This window comes from Lepidochelys kempii, chromosome 1 (genome assembly GCF_965140265.1).
Source record: "Lepidochelys kempii isolate rLepKem1 chromosome 1, rLepKem1.hap2, whole genome shotgun sequence".
In the NCBI taxonomy this organism is placed as follows: Eukaryota; Metazoa; Chordata; order Testudines; family Cheloniidae; genus Lepidochelys; species Lepidochelys kempii.
The window spans coordinates 291298205-291315834 of record NC_133256.1 but is presented as its reverse complement, the minus strand read 5'-3'; positions in this window follow the sequence as shown (position 1 = coordinate 291315834).

The following is a 17630-nucleotide window of genomic DNA, read 5'->3' as shown; positions in this document are numbered from 1 at the left end:
TGAAATGTAATGCCCAAGAAGGAGGCATGAAATGAATGAGGGCAAACAAAAGGAAATGATTATTTGATTGCAGAGTCAGGCTGAGGCACATAAAGCCATGCAGATTACCAAAGCCAAGGTTCCAGAAATCAAACTGAGGAGTCATTTTGTGAAAACAAATAAAAAATATTAACACAGCTTCTTCAGTTCTCAATACCATTTAATTTTTCCAAAGAGGGCAGAGAATAAGCCTGCAATTTTCCCACACCCTACCAATACCATATGAAAAGAATTTATTTACTTTCCTATACATTAAGTGTACCTCTAGTGTATCACAGCTGATTTACATCTAATTCCAAATAAAAAAGGACCTATTTGTTTAAAAGAAATAGAAAGATTACAGAATGTATTTCACTCTGAATCATTAGCTTGGGAAACATTGTCAAAATGTATTGAAGGGGGGACAAATGAGCTATAATTTAAGACTGCAAAATCTTCCAGTCTAATATCTAATCTAAGCCAGCCTAGATGTTGGATGACTCTAATTTGGGTGCCCCATTTGAGATACCCTTTAAAAGGGTCTTATTTTGCTAAACACCCGTCCTTTGAAAATCAGGCACCTTCGAGGCATCTCAGGCTGAGGGCCCAAATTCACTAATCACTTAAAAACGGAGGTCACAAGGTTGTCTCCCTTGTCCATGGAGATCATTTATCCATATAAAAAACACATGCTGGTCTATGTCTCAGTCTGGAACCTGAATGAAAGAAGCCTGAGATATCTGTAGTCAGTAGCCAGCGTTTTAATTAGTTTATTCAGAAATGGAAGATTTGGTATCGTGTGGTAGATTGCAAAGTGGGTTACATCAACAAGTGGTTTCTTGTGTATTGACTATTCTTTGAGTGGGTGTAGCTTTCCCACCTCAAAGGATGTTCAAATTACAATATACTAATCCAAAGGCATGGATCAGAACTAGAAGATTTCCATGCAGTTTATACTGGGCAGTGGCACAAGACAAGGGCAATCAATGCTTCTTCTTGCTTTCTTGGTATAACTACCAAACCGATACAATATTCGGTAGCTGAATATTGTGCACCGGTATGGAGCAGATGCAGCCACACATGACTCACTGATGCCAGGCTGAGTACAGTGATGCAGTGCATCACTGGAAACTTTAAGTCAACTCCAACACCATGGCTACCTGTTCAGACTAACATCACTGCCCGCCGCTGCTACACTAAACTGCTGCGACACTCCGCAAAGTTCAGTGAACCTAGGAAAACAGATGTCTCCCTATCCACCAAGACCTCAACAACACCCACCTCCAAAGTCTTAAGTCCCTCAAGCCTTCCTGGGATATGTGCTTAGTTTCATGCAAGCAGGCTATGATCAGAAGAAGGCTTGGAAAGCAGATTGGGCTAAACAAGACTTAAAAAATAAGCACTCAGTGCCAGACCCCACGCAGAAGGTTCCCGGGTTCAACCTTCTATGGTCATCTTGATCAACTCTGAACCAAATCTGAACCAACCATGGAAGATGCAGACATCTAATGCACAAATAGAAAATCAAGGACTCCCCAGAGTGTGAGTGTGGCTCCCCATGACAGACCAATAATCATACCACCACCTACTGCCCAATTTATAAATATGAAGGAGGCGTCACTGCCATAAATTCTGCTATTCATGATGTAGCCATTTGGCTCTATCAACTTGAAGTGAAATTGTAATTGCTGCTCTATATCAGCCATCTAAAAGAAGAAGACGGTAACACTACAACCCACTATTATCTGAATAAAATGTTCAAATTATGGTATAAATTTGGAAAGGATACCACAGGTAGCCTAATATGAAAATGTCACTTGCCCCACAGCAACACTAGAAATTATTGTCTTAAAAACAGTGTAAGTAGAATGTGTGCTTGGTGGATTACATAATGTGTATATTATAGAAAATGAAAACTATTTTCAAAGAAACAGTACTTTAAAAATATTTTTATTGTAGAAAAGAGAAACCATGAATTTCAGGTCCAGGACATCACTATAGTTTCTGACATCCAAGAACCATTGGTGGGCACCAATGATACTGCCAAGAATGACCTTGAGTGGATCACTGCAGACTACGTGGCTCTGGGAAGAAGGATAAAGGAGTTTGAAGCTCAAGTGGTGTTCTCGTCCATCCTCCCCATGGAAGGAAATGGCCTGGGTAGAGACTGTCGAATCGTGGAAGTCAACGAGTGGCCACGCAGGTGGTGTCGGAGAGAAGGCTTTGGATACTTTGACCATGCGATGGTGTTCCAAGAAGGAGTGCTAGGCAGAGATGGGCTCCACCTAACGAAGAGAGGAAAGAGCATCTTCGCAAGCAGGCTGGCTAACCTAATGAGGAGGGCTTTAAACTAGGTTCACTGGGGGAAGGAGACCAAAGCCCGGAGGTAAGTGGGGAAGTGGAATACCAGGAGGAGGCACGAGCAGGAGCGCGTGAGAGGGGAGGGCTCCTGCCTCATACTGAGAAAGAGGGGCGATCAGCAGGTTACCTCAAGTGCCTATATACAAATGCATGAAGCCTGGAAAACAAGCAGGGAGAACTGGAAGTCCTGGCACAGTCAAGGAATTATGATGTGATTGGAACAACAGAGACTTGGTGGGATAACTCACATGACTGGAGTACTGTCATGGATGGATATAAGCTGTTCAGGAAGGACAGGAAGGGCAGAAAAGGTGGGGGAGTTGCACTGTATGTAAGAGAGCAGTATGACTGCTCAGAGCTCAAGTATGAAACTGCAGAAAAACCTGAGAGTCTCTGGATTAAGTTTAGAAGCGTGAGCAACAAGGCTGATGTCGTGGTGGGAGTCTACTATAGACCACTAGACCAGGGGGATGAGGTGGACGAGGTTTTCTTCCGGCAACTCACAGAAGTTACTAGATCGCAGGCCCTGGTTCTCATGGGAGACTTCAAATCACCCTGATATCTGCTGGGAGAGCAATACAGCAGTGCACAGGCAATCCAGGAAGTTTTTGGAAAATGTAGGGGACAATTTCCTGGTGCAAGTGCTGGAGGAACCAACTAGGGGCAGAGCTCTTCTTGACCTGCTGCTCACAAACCGGGAAGAATTAGTATGGGAAGCAAAAGTGGATGGGAACCTGGGAGGCAGTGACCATGAAATGGTCGAGTTCAGGATCCTAACACAAGGAAGAAAGGAGAGCAGCAGACCCTGGATTTCAGAAAGCAGACTTTGACTCCATCAGGGAAGTGATGGGCAAGATCCCCTGGGAGAATAACATGAGGGGGAAAGGAGTCCAGGAGAGCTGGCTGTATTTTAAAGAATCCTTATTGAGGTTACGCATCCCGATGTGTAGAAAGAATAGTAAATATGGCAGGTGACCAGCTTGGCTTAACAGTGAAATCCTTGCTGCTCTTAAATACAAAAAAGAAGCTTACAAGAAGTGGAAGATTGGACAAATGACCAGGGATGAGTATAAAAATATTGCTCGGGCTTGCAAGAGTGAAATCAGGAAGGCCAAATCACACCTGGAGTTGCAGCTAGCAAGAGATGTTAAGAGTAACAAGAAGGGTTTATTCAGGTATGTTAGCAACAAGAAGAAAGTCAAGGAAAGTGTGGGCCCCTTACTGAATGAGGGAGGCAACCTAGTGACAGAGGATGTGGAAAAAGCTAATGTACTCAGTGCTTTTTTTGCCTCTGCCTTCACGAACAAGGTCAGCTCACAGACTGCTGCACTGGGCAGCACAGCATGGGGAGGAGGTGACCAGCCCTCTGTGGAGAAAGAAGTGGTTCAGGACTATTTAGAAAAGCTGGATGAGCACAAGTCCATGGGGCAGGATGCATTGCATCCGAGAGTGCTAAAGGAGTTGGCGGATGTCATTGCAGAGCCACTGGCCATTATCTTTGAAAACTCATGGCGATCGGGGGAGGTCCCAGATGACTGGAAAAAGGCTAATATAGTGCCCATCTTTAAAAAAGGGAAGGAGCAGGATCCTGGGAAGTACAGGCAAGTCAGCCTCACCCCAGTCCCTGGAAAAATCATGGATCAGGTCCTCAAGGAATCAATTCTGAAGCACTTAGAGGAGAGGAAAGTCATCAGGAACAGTCAGCATGGATTCACCAAGGGCAAGTCATGCCTGATTAATCTAATTGCCTTCTATGATGAGATAATTGGCTCTGTGGATGAAGGGAAAGCAGTGGACATGTTGTTCCTTGACGTTAGCAAAGCTTTTGACACGGTCTCCCACAGTATTCTTGCCAGCAAGTTAAAGAAGTATGGGCTGGATGAATGGACTATAAGGTGGATAGAAAGCTGGCTAGATTGTCGGGCTCAACGGGTAGTGATCAATGGCTCCATGTCTAGTTGGCAGCCAGTGTCAAGTGGAGTGCCCCAGGGGTCGGTCCTGGGGCCAGTTTTGTTCAATATCTTCATAAATGATCTGGAGAATGGTGTGGATTGCACCCTTTGCAAATTTGCAGATGACACTAAACTGGGAGGAGAGGTAGATACATTGGAGGGTAGGGATAGAATACTGAGGGACTTAGACAAAGTGGAGGATTGGGCCAAAAGAAATCTGATGAGGTTCAACACGGACAAGTGCAGAGTCCTGCACTTAGGACAGAAGAATCCAATGCACCGCTACAGACTAGGGACCGAATGGCTCGGCAGCAGTTCTGCAGAAAAGGACCTAGGGGTGACAGTGGACGAGAAGCTGGATATGAGTCAACAGTGTGCCCTTGTTGCCAAGAAGGCCAATGGCATTTTGGGATGTATAAGAAGGGGTATTGCCAGCAGATCGAGGGACGTGATTATTCCCCTCTATTCGACACTGGTGAGGCCTCATCTGGAGTACTGTGTCCAGTTTTGGGCCCCACACTACAAGAAGGATGTGGAAAAATTGGAAAGAGTCCAGCAGAGGGCAACAAAAATGATTAGGGGACTGGAACATATGACTTATGAGGAGAGGCTGAGGGAACTGGGGATGTTTAGTCTTCAGAAGAGAAGAATGAGGGGGAATTTGATAGCTGCTTTCAACTACCTGAAATGGGGTTCCAAAGAGGATGGCTCTAGACTGTTCTCAGTGGTAGCAGATGACAGAACAAGGAGTAATGGTCTCAAGTTGCAGTGGGGGGGGGGGGGGTTAGGTTGGATATTAGGAAAAACTTTTTTACTATGAGAGTGGTGAAACACTGGAATGAGTTACCTAGGGAGGTGGTGGAATCTCCTTCCCTAGAAGTTTTTAAGGTCAGGCTTGACAAAGCCCTGGCTTGGATGATTTAGTCGGGGATTGGTCCTTCTTTGAGCAGGGGGTTGGACTAGATGACCTCCTGAGGTCCCTTCCAACCCTGATATTCTAAGATTCTATGATTCTATGACTCAGCACTTGTTTATGTTGAGCAATGACTATGGTTGCCTAAGGGAACTATTAAGGTGTTTCTTCTAATAAAATCTGGGAGGAAAAAACCCACACATTTAAAACCCTTTTTTATTGTTGTTAACTTAATAAAGCTTTTATGCTTAGATCAGTTATAAACTCAGTCAAGCCTATATTTCCCTTCGGAGGAAAAGCTCTAGAAGTTTTTACTCTTTTTCTTTATATATCCCTGCCTTTCTTCTGCTATCCCAGAATTTCATCTGTGTGCCAGTCTTTCCATCTTCAGTGCCTTGATGAAACATTACAATGTTTTCTACTCATCTGCTTCTGCAGTACAAAATAGATCTCTTGTATATCTGACAATCCTGTGGCCATTAAGCATAACGTTTTGGAGAGTAACTATCCCTTTCCTTTATATTTTTAATTTTCTCATATCAAATATCACAGCAATAAGCTTGATATAGAAATCTGAGCAGACAAATATTCATCAGTTCCATCACATTCCAACACATGTATATTCACATTCAAGCTAGAGGAAATTCAAATAGGAAGAAAAATGCTAATTTAGCAGTGACGGTATTACTCACCTGAATATCTTATCCATAGATATGGTAGATTCTCAATCACTTGATATCATTAAGTCAAGACTATATGTCTTTCTAAAAGACATGCTATCGTTCCAGTACCAGTTGTTGGGCCTTCTGTAGTATTTACTAAGTGAAGTTCTTTGGCTTATGATATGCAGGTCAAATTAGGTGATCATAATAGTTCCCTCTGGCCTTAAAATCTGTGAACTAATTTTTAGGAAACAAGTGAAATCTTCCTAAGTATTTTCCCATAAACATACATCAATTGATATTATTTTTTTCTTCCTTTCCCTTTCTCAAAAGGCAGAAAGTTAAACTGAAATCACTTGAACTGTCAGAATCAAAACATCTACTTATCTGTGTTGTGATACTAACCCTGAATGGCAATTGTTCATAATGCCATCTTAACCATTCATGCTATCAACACAGCTTGCATCCATAATACTTCAATTAAAGATTAATTTGAAAGTTAAATTGTTGCAAAGTTTCCATCTCTCTAATGCAAACTGAACTGCCTAGGAGATAGTAGTATATAGTGTACCTCTAAAAGAAAGTGGCAATGCAACATATTTACTGCAATCCTTCTATCACAAACATATTTGGTTTTTGCTGTGGGAATGTGTTGCCAAACTTTACTTTGTGACCACATGGTTAAGGATTAACCAATACCTAGGGTAACACTTAAATTTGTTTTGTTAGCTCAAATTCTGTATTTTAAGAGTATGTCTACACTACCGCTGAACGGTGTGTAGCTCAGGTAGATGCACCTGTCCCAGCTCTGACTGAGCTAGTATGCTCAAAATAGAAGTGTTGCCATGGCAGCCTGGGTGGCAGGAGGGGAGAGCCGCTTCGAGCATGATCCCATCCAAGAAGCTAGGTACATACTCAGGTAGCTAGCCCAACCCCTCGTGACACTGCAGCTGCACTTCTATTTTCAGCATATTTCCTCCATCAGAGCCAGTGCAAGAAAGTCTACTCAAGATGGAAATTACACCTTTCAGCACCAGTGTCAAAATACCCTACATGTAGAGCAGGCTTTTTATTCACCTTGTAACCCCCAAATTACAATGCTCATTTTACTAATCTGCAATAGTGGTATTTGAAGAAGATTTATATTTCTCCTGAAACAAAAGGTGCCAGTAGACAACTGTGGGCAATCTTTTTAAAACATGCATTTCAAATAGGTCAAGGATCATGTATATTTTTTTGTTGGACCTCCCATTCCAAAACATTTACTGTCTGTCAGTAAGAGGCAAGGATTAAAAACATACCCGAAAAGTTGAGCATCTGCTGGCTCTGATGCAAAAGACTGGTCACATGCCTGCTTTTCAGATGTAGTATACTGCCAAGCCATGCCACATCACAGACATAGCTTCTGGTATGCCACATGCTGCAAACTCTCTCAAACATTTTGTGTACGAAATTTCACTTTTGCTTATTTTCCACCTTCAGACAATATTGATTAACAGTATACATTTTGCTCATCTCTCCCACCAGAAACTTTCAAAGATGTTGCCAAATTAACAGTAGAAACCAAATACATTGTGAATCTAAAGAGCTCTTTGTCTGGCCACATGATGCCCTGTCTTAGAACTCCACCATCTATCCTCAGCACACTGGTGCATATGGCTGAATTCCCAAAGGTATCAGTTAATTATTTTGACTCACAAATCTTTCTTAAGGCACTACTAAGGGGAAAGCATGACAACAGATCTAGCAGTAGAATTTTGCCCTAAATAAGACAATTGTTATGTTTTATTTCCTCCCAAGTTCCGAAGAAGAATTATGAAAATATATTTAATGTAATTAAGAAACATTTTTTCAGCATTACATCTGAGTGTTATGGCAATAATTTGCATTATTTTATTACCAGTCCTGTATATGATAGAATTCCAAAATCTTTATGCACTTTCTCAGAAACCTTTAATATGCGTGGGTAATTTGGCTGATTTCTTGATCCTCCTTTGAACAATTGTCTTTCTAACTTGTTCTGAGGTGGCTTATCTTCTTTTATTTGCCTATGGTTTGGAACAATTACAACTCTTATTTTTAATATTCCGTTGTATCCTGTCGATCATTTTTGTGTAAATTCCCTTGTGGTTATCCCTTAACATTACTGGGGAAAAAAGCTAGCCAATCACTAAGTAAATACATCCATGGGAATAGGTGCCTTTTTGAATAGGAATAGTGACTTTTATAGCATGCTGTTGATTCTAGCCCGATGCTTTCATCAGCTTGGCCTGGACAATCCTGCTGAGGGTACAATAACATTTTAGCACATTACATAGTGAACACCTGGGGGCTGCCATAGCACCTAGGATGTGCTAGCTATGATAGTCACCTGATCCTTCTCGTATTTTACTGGAATTACAAATACCTCCAGCCATTCACTGGGCTGAAGATAAATCCCTTCACTGCCAGTCCAGGGGTGGGATCCATGTTATGGATCCTGTCACAGGGGACTGCTGATATGCATTGTCAGTTGTTTTGTCTTCTTGTGTCCTGTTAAACATGTTGGTTTTTTAAACAAAAAATTCCTTTTGGGCAAGGATATCCTGCCATGCTACTTTGATGTTGTTATGGACACCTTATTCTCTAGCACATAGTATCATCCCAGGCTGGTGCATTAATTTGGGCTTGTATTTTAGGTCACAGTAACACTCCAAACCTACCCTGATTTCAACTGATTCCAAATTAGAATGGGAGCTTTTAAAATCCATTTTGCAGAGGTAAATAACTACACACAGTGCAAGACTGTAGAAAATCAGGCTCTCTATACCACTTTGCAAGACAGATCCCAATTAGAATGTCACAGATTGATGCAAAGATCCACACTTCCAGACTCATTTAATTGATTTATTTGTTTAAAGTTCACGATTCACTTTTTAACAAAGTAAAGACCTCATTTAGATGATGTATTTAAGTATCAACCACGCTGACATGAACATCAATATTTCTTTCAATACAATTAGTTAAACTACGTTAAGTTTAGATTGAAGTATTGCCATTTTTTCACATTAATGTAGATCATGTTATCACAGCTGTCAAGAATTTTTATTCTTACCCATTTTATGAAGGGCCAAAAAAGAGGAAGAAGGAAAATGGCATTTTTGAATATTTCTCATGTGCATTCGTGTATACCAATTCTGTTTCCACTGATGTTAGCTGGATTTTTTCTGTTCACTTCAATGGGACCACAATAAGAACACAAATTTAACTCTTATCACAGGAACTGAAAACATCATGAGCACATAATGACAATTCTTAAGGAATTGAAATATTATGTTGACTTTCACACTGTGTTTCCTAATATCCAATTTCCCAGAGCCTTGTAGACAGATTGAGTTCATAGAATCATAGAATCATAGAATATCAGGGTTGGAAGGGACCTCAGGAGGTCATCTAGTCCAACCCCCTGCTCAAAGCAGGACCAATTCCCAGTTAAATCATCCCAGCCAGGGCTTTGTCAAGCCTGACTTTAAAAACCTCTAAGGAAGGAGATTCTACCACCTCCCTAGGTAACGCATTCCAGTGTTTCACCACCCTCTTAGTGAAAAAGTTTTTCCTAATATCCATTCTAAACCTCCCCCACTGCAACTTGAGACCATTACTCCTCGTTCTGTCATCTGCTACCATTGAGAACAGCCTAGAGCCATCCTCTTTGGAACCCCCTTTCAGGTAGTTGAAAGCAGCTATCAAATCCCCCCTCATTCTTCTCTTCTGCAGGCTAAACAATCCCAGCTCCCTCAGCCTCTCCTCATAACTCATGTGTTCCAGTCCCCTAATCATTTTTGTTGCCCTTCGCTGGACTCTCTCCAATTTATCCACATCCTTCTTGAAGTGTGGGGCCCAAAACTGGACACAGTACTCCAGATGAGGCCTCACCAATGTCGAATAGAGGGGAATGATCATGTCCCTCGATCTGCTCGCTATGCCCCTACTTATACATCCCAAAATGCCATTGGCCTTCTTGGCAACAAGGGCACACTGCTGACTCATATCCAGCTTCTCGTCCACTGTCACCCCTAGGTCCTTTTCCGCAGAACTGCTGCCTAGCCATTCGGTCCCTAGTCTGTAGCTGTGCATTGGGTTCTTCCGTCCTAAGTGCAGGACCCTGCACTTATCCTTATTGAACCTCATCAGATTTCTTTTGGCCCAATCCTCCAATTTGTCTGTATCCTATCCCTCCCCTCCAGCGTATCTACCACTCCTCCCAGTTTAGTATCATCCGCAAATTTGCTGAAAGTGCAATCCACACCATCCTCCAGATCATTTATGAAGATATTGAACAAAACCGGCCCCAGGACCGACCCTTGGGGTACTCCACTTGATACCGGCTGCCAACTAGACATGGAGCCATTGATCACTACCCGTTGAGCCCGACAATCTAGCCAGCTTTCTACCCACCGTGTAGTGCATTCATCCAGCCCATACTTCCTTAACTTGCTGACAAGAATACTGTGGGAGACCGTGTCAAAAGCTTTGCTAAAGTCAAGAAACAATACATCCACTGCTTTCCCTTCATCCACAGAACCAGTAATCTCATCATAAAAGGCGATTAGATTAGTCAGGCATGACCTTCCCTTGGTGAATCCATGCTGGCTGTTCCTGATCACTTTCCTCTCATGCAAGTGCTTCAGGATTGATTCTTTGAGGACCTGCTCCATGATTTTTCCAGGAGTTCTTCCCTCCACCCAGCTAAGAAGGACTCTCTTGTGTCAAAACTAAATGGGGCTTTTGAAGAAGCCACATGAAGAAAACTCATGGATTCTGGCTGCTGACTTCCACAGCTTTCCACCTTCAGAACTCTACATTCAATTACTCCTCACTCATACTAAACGCATCTTCCGAAATTTTAGAGATGGAAAAGAACATACATAATTACAGACTAGCAACACACGGCAGCATCACCTAACAGCCCTGTCCGAGGAAGATATCTAATACCATTTAGCTGTCCTTTATTTAAAATCAGGTTTCTGAGAAGATGGGTGCTGTTCATAGTTCCTGTGTTCTCAGTGGAAACCTGGCATAACCTAAGAATAGTATGTGAATAGTAAAAAAGAGCCAGGCAAATAAAGAGTTGGATCCAAAGGAGACAAGGAGAGCAATATTCAGAAGACAATTATTTCTATGGATTATACATGTTAGTATAAAAAACCTGCAAGCTTTTATTATATGGATATTTAAACTAAACCATTGACTGTAAGGAAATGAGAATTCCCTATCCTCTTCAGGTCTGATCTGAACGTCATTCAGGATTGGAAAAAAAAACAGTGGCATGACAGTAAATTCCTGAGTAAACATGGTGATGACGCTGGAGGGTTCCCTGGGAAGGAGATGGTTATGGGGTTTTAAAAATATATTATTTTGAAGGATTAACAGGGGCACTGTGCTGTGATCATAAGGTTAGGCTATAATATAAGCCATGATACAGGGCAAGAAATACAACACCATATAAACCACTCAGGGAAGTTCTAAACTGATTATGCCCCCCCTACATTGAATAAAGTTGCTATGTGCTCCCCAGAAGAGATAAGAATAGCCATATTGGGTCAGACCGAAGGTCCATCTAGCCCAGTATCCTGTCTTCCAGCAGTGGCCAATGCCAGGTGCCCCAGAGGGAATGAACAGAACAGGTAATCATCAAGTGATCCATCCCCTGTTGCCCATTCCCAGCTTCTGGCAAACACAGGTTCAGGACACCATCCCTGCCCATCCTGGCTAATAGCCATTGATGGACCTATTCTCCATGAAATTATCAACTTCTTTTTTGAACCCTGTTATAATCTTGGCCTTTACAACATCCTCTGGCAAGGAGTTCCACAGGTTGACTGTGGGTTGTGTGAAAAAATACTTCCTTTTGTTTGTTTTAAACCTACTGCCTAGTTCTTGTGTTATGAGAAAGAGTAAATAACCCTTCCTTATTTACTTTCTTCACACCCGTCACGTTTGTATCAACCTCTATCAAATCCCCTCTTAGTTGTCTCTTTTCCAAGCTGAAAAGTCCCAGTTTTATTAATCTCTCCTCATACAGCAGCCATTCCAGACCCTTAATCATTTTTGTTGCCCTTTTCTGAATCTTTTCCAAGTCCAATATATCTTTTTTGAGATGAGGCGACCACATCTGCACACAGTGTTCAAAATGTGGGCATACCATCTATCTATATAGAGGCAATATGATAGTTTCTGTCTTATTAGCTGCCTTTCTTAATGATTCCCAACATTCTGTTCGCCTTTTTGACTGCTGCTGCACATTGAGTGGTTGTTTTCAGAGAACTGTTCACAATGACTCCAAGATCTCTTTCTTGAGTGGTAAGAGCTAATTTAGACCCCATCATTTTATATGCATAATTGGGATTATGTTTTCCAGTGTGCATTACTTTGCATTTATCAACACTGAATTTCATCTGCCATTTTGTTGCCCAGTCACCCAGTCTTGTGAGATCCTTATGTAGCTCTTCACAGTCTGCCTATGACTTAACTATCTTGAGTAGTTTTGTATCATCTGCAAATTTTGCCACCTCTTTGTTTATCCTTTTTTCCAGATCATTTATGAATATGCTGAATAAGACTAGTCCCAGTACTGACCCCTGGGGGACACCACTATTTACCTCTCTCCATTCTGAAAATGGATAATTTATTCCCATCCTTTGTTTCCTATCTTTTAACCAGTTACCAATCCATGAGAGAACCTTCCCTCTTACCCCATGACTGCTTACTTTGTTTAAGAGCCTTTGGTGAGGGACCTTGTCAAAAGCTTTCTGAAAATCTAAATACACTGGATTCCCCTTGTCCACATGCTTGTTGACCCCCTCAAAGAATTCTTGTAGATTGGGGAGGCATGATTTCCCTTTACAAAAACCATGTTGACTTTTCCCCAACAAATTACGTTCATCTATGTGACTGGCAATTTTGTTCTTTACTATAATTTCAACCAGTTTGCCTGGTACTGAAGTCAGGCTTACTGGTCTGTAATTGCCAGAATCACCTGTGGAACCCTTTTTAAAAATTGGTGTCACTGGTATCCTCCAGTCATTTGGTACAGAAGCTGATTTAAATGACAGATTACAGACAACAGTTAGTAGTCCTGCAATTTCACATTTGAGTTCCTTCAGAACTCATGGGTGAATACCTTCTGATACTGGTGACCTATTACTATTTATTTTATCTTTTTTTTCCAAAACCTCCTGTAATGACACAATCCAGCACAGTTCCTCAGGTCTGTCACCTAAAAAGAATGGCTCAGGTTTGGAAATCTCCCTCACATCCTCAACCATGAAGACCAATGCAAAGAATTCATTTAGTTTCTCCACAATGGTCTTATCATCCTCGAGTGCTGCTTTAGCATCTCAATCATCCAGTGGCCCCACTGATTGTTTAGCGGGCTTCCTGCTGATGATGTATTTAAAAAAAAAAGTTTGCTATTACTTTTTGAGTCTTTGGCTAGCTGTTCTTCAATTTCATTTTTGGCCTTCCTAATTATATTTTTATATTTCAGGTCTGATGTTCAAAAGTTGTCCCACCAGAAGTGTTTTATCACAATACATTTCCAACATTCCATATTTAGAAACTTCCTTGATATTCATGAGATACTGGTCTGCTGCTATAGCAATTCAACAAACTCTCTGAAAACCCTTCCTCATCATGTCTTCTAGTCCAAACACAATTAACCATTCACTCTCTTTTCTCTCTCTTTTTGTCATTTTAGAAAACATTTGATTATATTCCCTTCCTTGCCATTTTCACCTAACTGAGTCAATAAGACTTTTCTCAAGATTTTAAGATGGCTGGGTTTTGACGTGAGTACTTTTGACTCCCATGGAAACTAATAGAATTTGAAGGCAATCAACTCCTTGCAGGATCAGACTCAAAGGGGTGGATATGGTAGCGGTTATAATTTGAAGAAGAGACAGGATTTGGCAAGAGTTTAAATGTGGGGAATGGAATAAACGATAATTCTCAAAACTGAGAATTAAGTAGGAGGAGAGTACTCCTAGCAAGAGAGAGAGTATTTGGTTTTGTATTTGTATTATTTGTATGTGTAGAGGCTTGTAGGGGCTTTGTGCTGGGAGAGAAGCTCAGCTCTGATTAGGGGGCGGGGCTTCTCTGACTAGGGGTCCTATTAAAGGTAGCCAGCCAGTCAGGCAGCAGCACAGACAGCTGCAGTGGCACAGGAGCCAGCAAACAGAGCCGTAAACAGGGGAGTTTCAGTGGGAGTTTGTATTGTGGTGCTTGTTTGGGGTTTGTTTTTGCTGTGGGTGGTGGTGTTTTGGTGTGGTTTGTGTTCCCCAGATTAAAAGGATTTAGGTGGGAAGGCAATGACAGAGACAGAGGCACTAGTGGGAGTGACCCACGTAGTGGAAGACACAATGAGGATGACTGGATGTGGAAGCTGCGGTATGTACATGAACCTGGAGGGGGTACCGGGAAAGAGTTTCATCTGCATGAAGTGCCGTCTGATAGAGCTGATGGAAGAGAAGATCCGAGGATTGGAGATGCAGGTGGAAAGTCTGGTTGAGTTTAGAAGGGGGTTCGAGCAGATTATGGAGCAAAGACATAAGGCAGCTGAAGAGAAAAGCTCAGACTTGCAGATGGAAGGAGGACTGAAGAATTCTGAGGGGGGACTGCTGGGTGAAGAAAATGGACAGTGGAAGCATGTGACTAAGAGAACCAGGCAGAGGAAAAGACGGGCTAGTGAAGGAGAAAAAGAGCTCAAGAACAGGTTTGCAGAGTTGGAAAATGAAGAAGGGGCTCAGCAGGTAGTCACTGAAGGTGGAAGGGCAAGGAAGAAGAGAAGAGCGGCTGGTCCTATAGGAAAAGGGGAAGAGTCAATGGAGACTACACCAAATATGAGACCCAGGAGGATACAGGATGAGTTGAAGAGGATTACAAGGGAGAATAGGAATGGAAAGAACTTGCAGCCAGAGGGAACAGGGGATGGACTGGAGAATCACACTGTCACCAGGAAAAGGCAGGTCTACATGATCAGGGACTCTTTACTGAGAAGAATAGACAGGCCTGTAACCAGAGCTGATACAGAAAATAGAAGGGTGTGCTGTCTTCCAAGTGCTAAGATACGGGATGCGGACCTGAGGTTAAAAAGGATCCTAAAGGGAGCGGGAAAGAATCCACTAATTGTCTTCATGTGGGAACAAATGATACTAGTAGATTCTCGCTGGAACGTATCAAGGGAGACTATGCCAGGCTGGGGAAGACGCTTAAGGAAATCGAGGCTCAGGAGATCTTCAGTGGGATTCTGCCTGATCCTAGAGAAGGGCAACAAAGGTGTGACAAGATTATGACTATCAACAGATGGCTTAGGCAGTGGTGCTATAAGGAAGGCTTTGGGATGTATGGCCATTGGGAGGCATTCATGGACAGTGAACAGTTCTCTCAGGATGGACTTCAGGAGTAGGGAAGGAAATAGACTTCTAGGATGGAGGCTGGCACAACTGATTAAGAGAGCTTTAAACTAGGAATTTGGGGGAGATGGTTGGGAGATGTCCCAGTAAGCTCCACGCTGGATTTTAGCATTGAGAGGGAAGAAAACAAAGTAAGAAAGGATACAGCCCTGGGTAGGAGAATGGACATAAGGAGGAAGGGCAGTGTGGATACCAGTCTAATAGGTCATACTGGCTGTAGAATGACTGTGTCTAATCGGGTACAGAATGGGAGCGAAGCCAAACAGCAAAAATTAAGATGTTTGTACACCAATGCGAGGAGCCTAGGTAACAAAATGGAGGAACTAGAGCTACCGGTGCAGGAAGTGAAACCAGATATTATAGGGATAACAGAAACATGGTGGAATAGTAGTCATGACTGGATTTCAGCTATTGAAGGGTATGTCCTGTTTAGGAAAGACAGAAATAAAGGTAAAGGTGGTGGAATAGCATTGTATATCAAGGATAAGGTAGAATGTAAAGAAATAAGAAGCGATGGGATGGATAAGACAGAGTCCGTCTGGGCAAAAATCACATTGGGGAAGAAAACTACTAGAGCCTCCCCTGTGATAGTACTTGGGGTGTGCTATAGACCTCCGGGATCTAATTTGGATATGGATAGAGCCCTCTTTAATGTTTTTAATGAAGTAAATACTAATGGAAACTGCATGATCATGGGAGACTTTAACTTCCCAGATATAGACTGGAGGACGAGTGCTAGTAATAATAATACGGCTCAGATTTTCCTAGATGCGATAGCTGATGGATTCCTTCATCAAGTAGTTGCTGAACCGACGCGAGGGGATGCCATTTTAGATTTGGTTTTGGTGAGTAGTGAGGACCTCATAGAAGAAATGGTTGTAGGGGACAACCTTGGTTCAAGTGATCATGAGCTAATTCAGTTCAAACTGAAAGGAAGGATAAACAAAAATAAATCTGCGACTAGGGTTTTTGATTTCAAAAGGGCTGACTTTCAAAAATTAAAGAAATTAGATAGGGAAGTGGATTGGACTGAAGAACTTATGGATCTAAAGGCAGAGGAGGCCTGGGATTACTTCAAGTCAAAGCTGCAGAAGCTATCAGACGCCTGCATCCCAAGAAAGGGGGAAAAAATCATAGGCAGGAGTTGTAGACCAAGCTGGATGAGCAAGCATCGCAGAGAGATGATTAAGAAAAAGGAGAAATCATACAGGGAGTCAAAGATGGGAGGGATCAACAAGGAAAGCTACCTTATTGAGGCCAGAACATGTAGGGATAAAGTGAGAGAGGCTAAAAGTCAAGTAGAGTTGGACCTTGCAAAGGGAATTAAAACCAATAGTAAAAGGTTCTATAGCCATATAAATAAGAAAACAAAGAAAGAAGAAGTGGGACCGCTAAACACTGAGGATGGAGTGGAGGTTAAGGATAATCTAGGCATGGCCCAATATCTAAACAAATACTTTGTCTCAGTCTTTAATAAGGCTAATGAGGCTCTTAGGGATAATGGTAGCATGACAACTGGGGATGAGGATATGGAGGTAGATATTACCATATCTGAGGTAGAAGCGAAACTCGAACAGCTTAATGGGACTAAATCGGGGTCCCCAGATAATCTTCTTGCACGAATATTAAAGGAATTGGCACATGAAATTGCAAGCCCATTAGCAAGAATTTTTAATGAATCTGTAAACGCAGGGGTTATACCGTATGACTAGAGAATTGCTAACACAGTTCCTATTTTTAGGGAAGGAAAAAAAGTGATCCAGGTAACTACAGGCCTGTTAGTTTGATATCTGTAGTATGCAAGGTCTTTGAAAAATTTTTGAAGGAGAAAGTAGTTAAGGACATTGAGGTCAATGGTAAATGGAACCAAATACAACATGGTTTTACAAAAGGTAGATCATGCCAAACCAACCTGATCTCCTTCTCTGAGAAAGTAACAGATTTTTTAGACAAAGGAAACACAGTGGATCTAATTTACCTAGATTTCAGTAAGGCGTTTGATACCATACCACATGGGGAATTATTAGTTAAATTGGAAAAGATGGGGATCAATATGAAAATTGAAAGGTGGATAAGGAATTGGTTAAAAGGGAGACTACAGCGAGTCATACTGAAAGATGAACTGTCAGACTGGAGGGAGGTTACCAGTGGAGTTCCTCAGAGATCGGTTTTGGGACCAATCTTATTTAATATTTTTATTACTGACCTCAGCACAAAAAGTGGGAGTGTGCTAATAAAGTTTGCAGATGATACAAAGCTGGGAGGTGTTGCC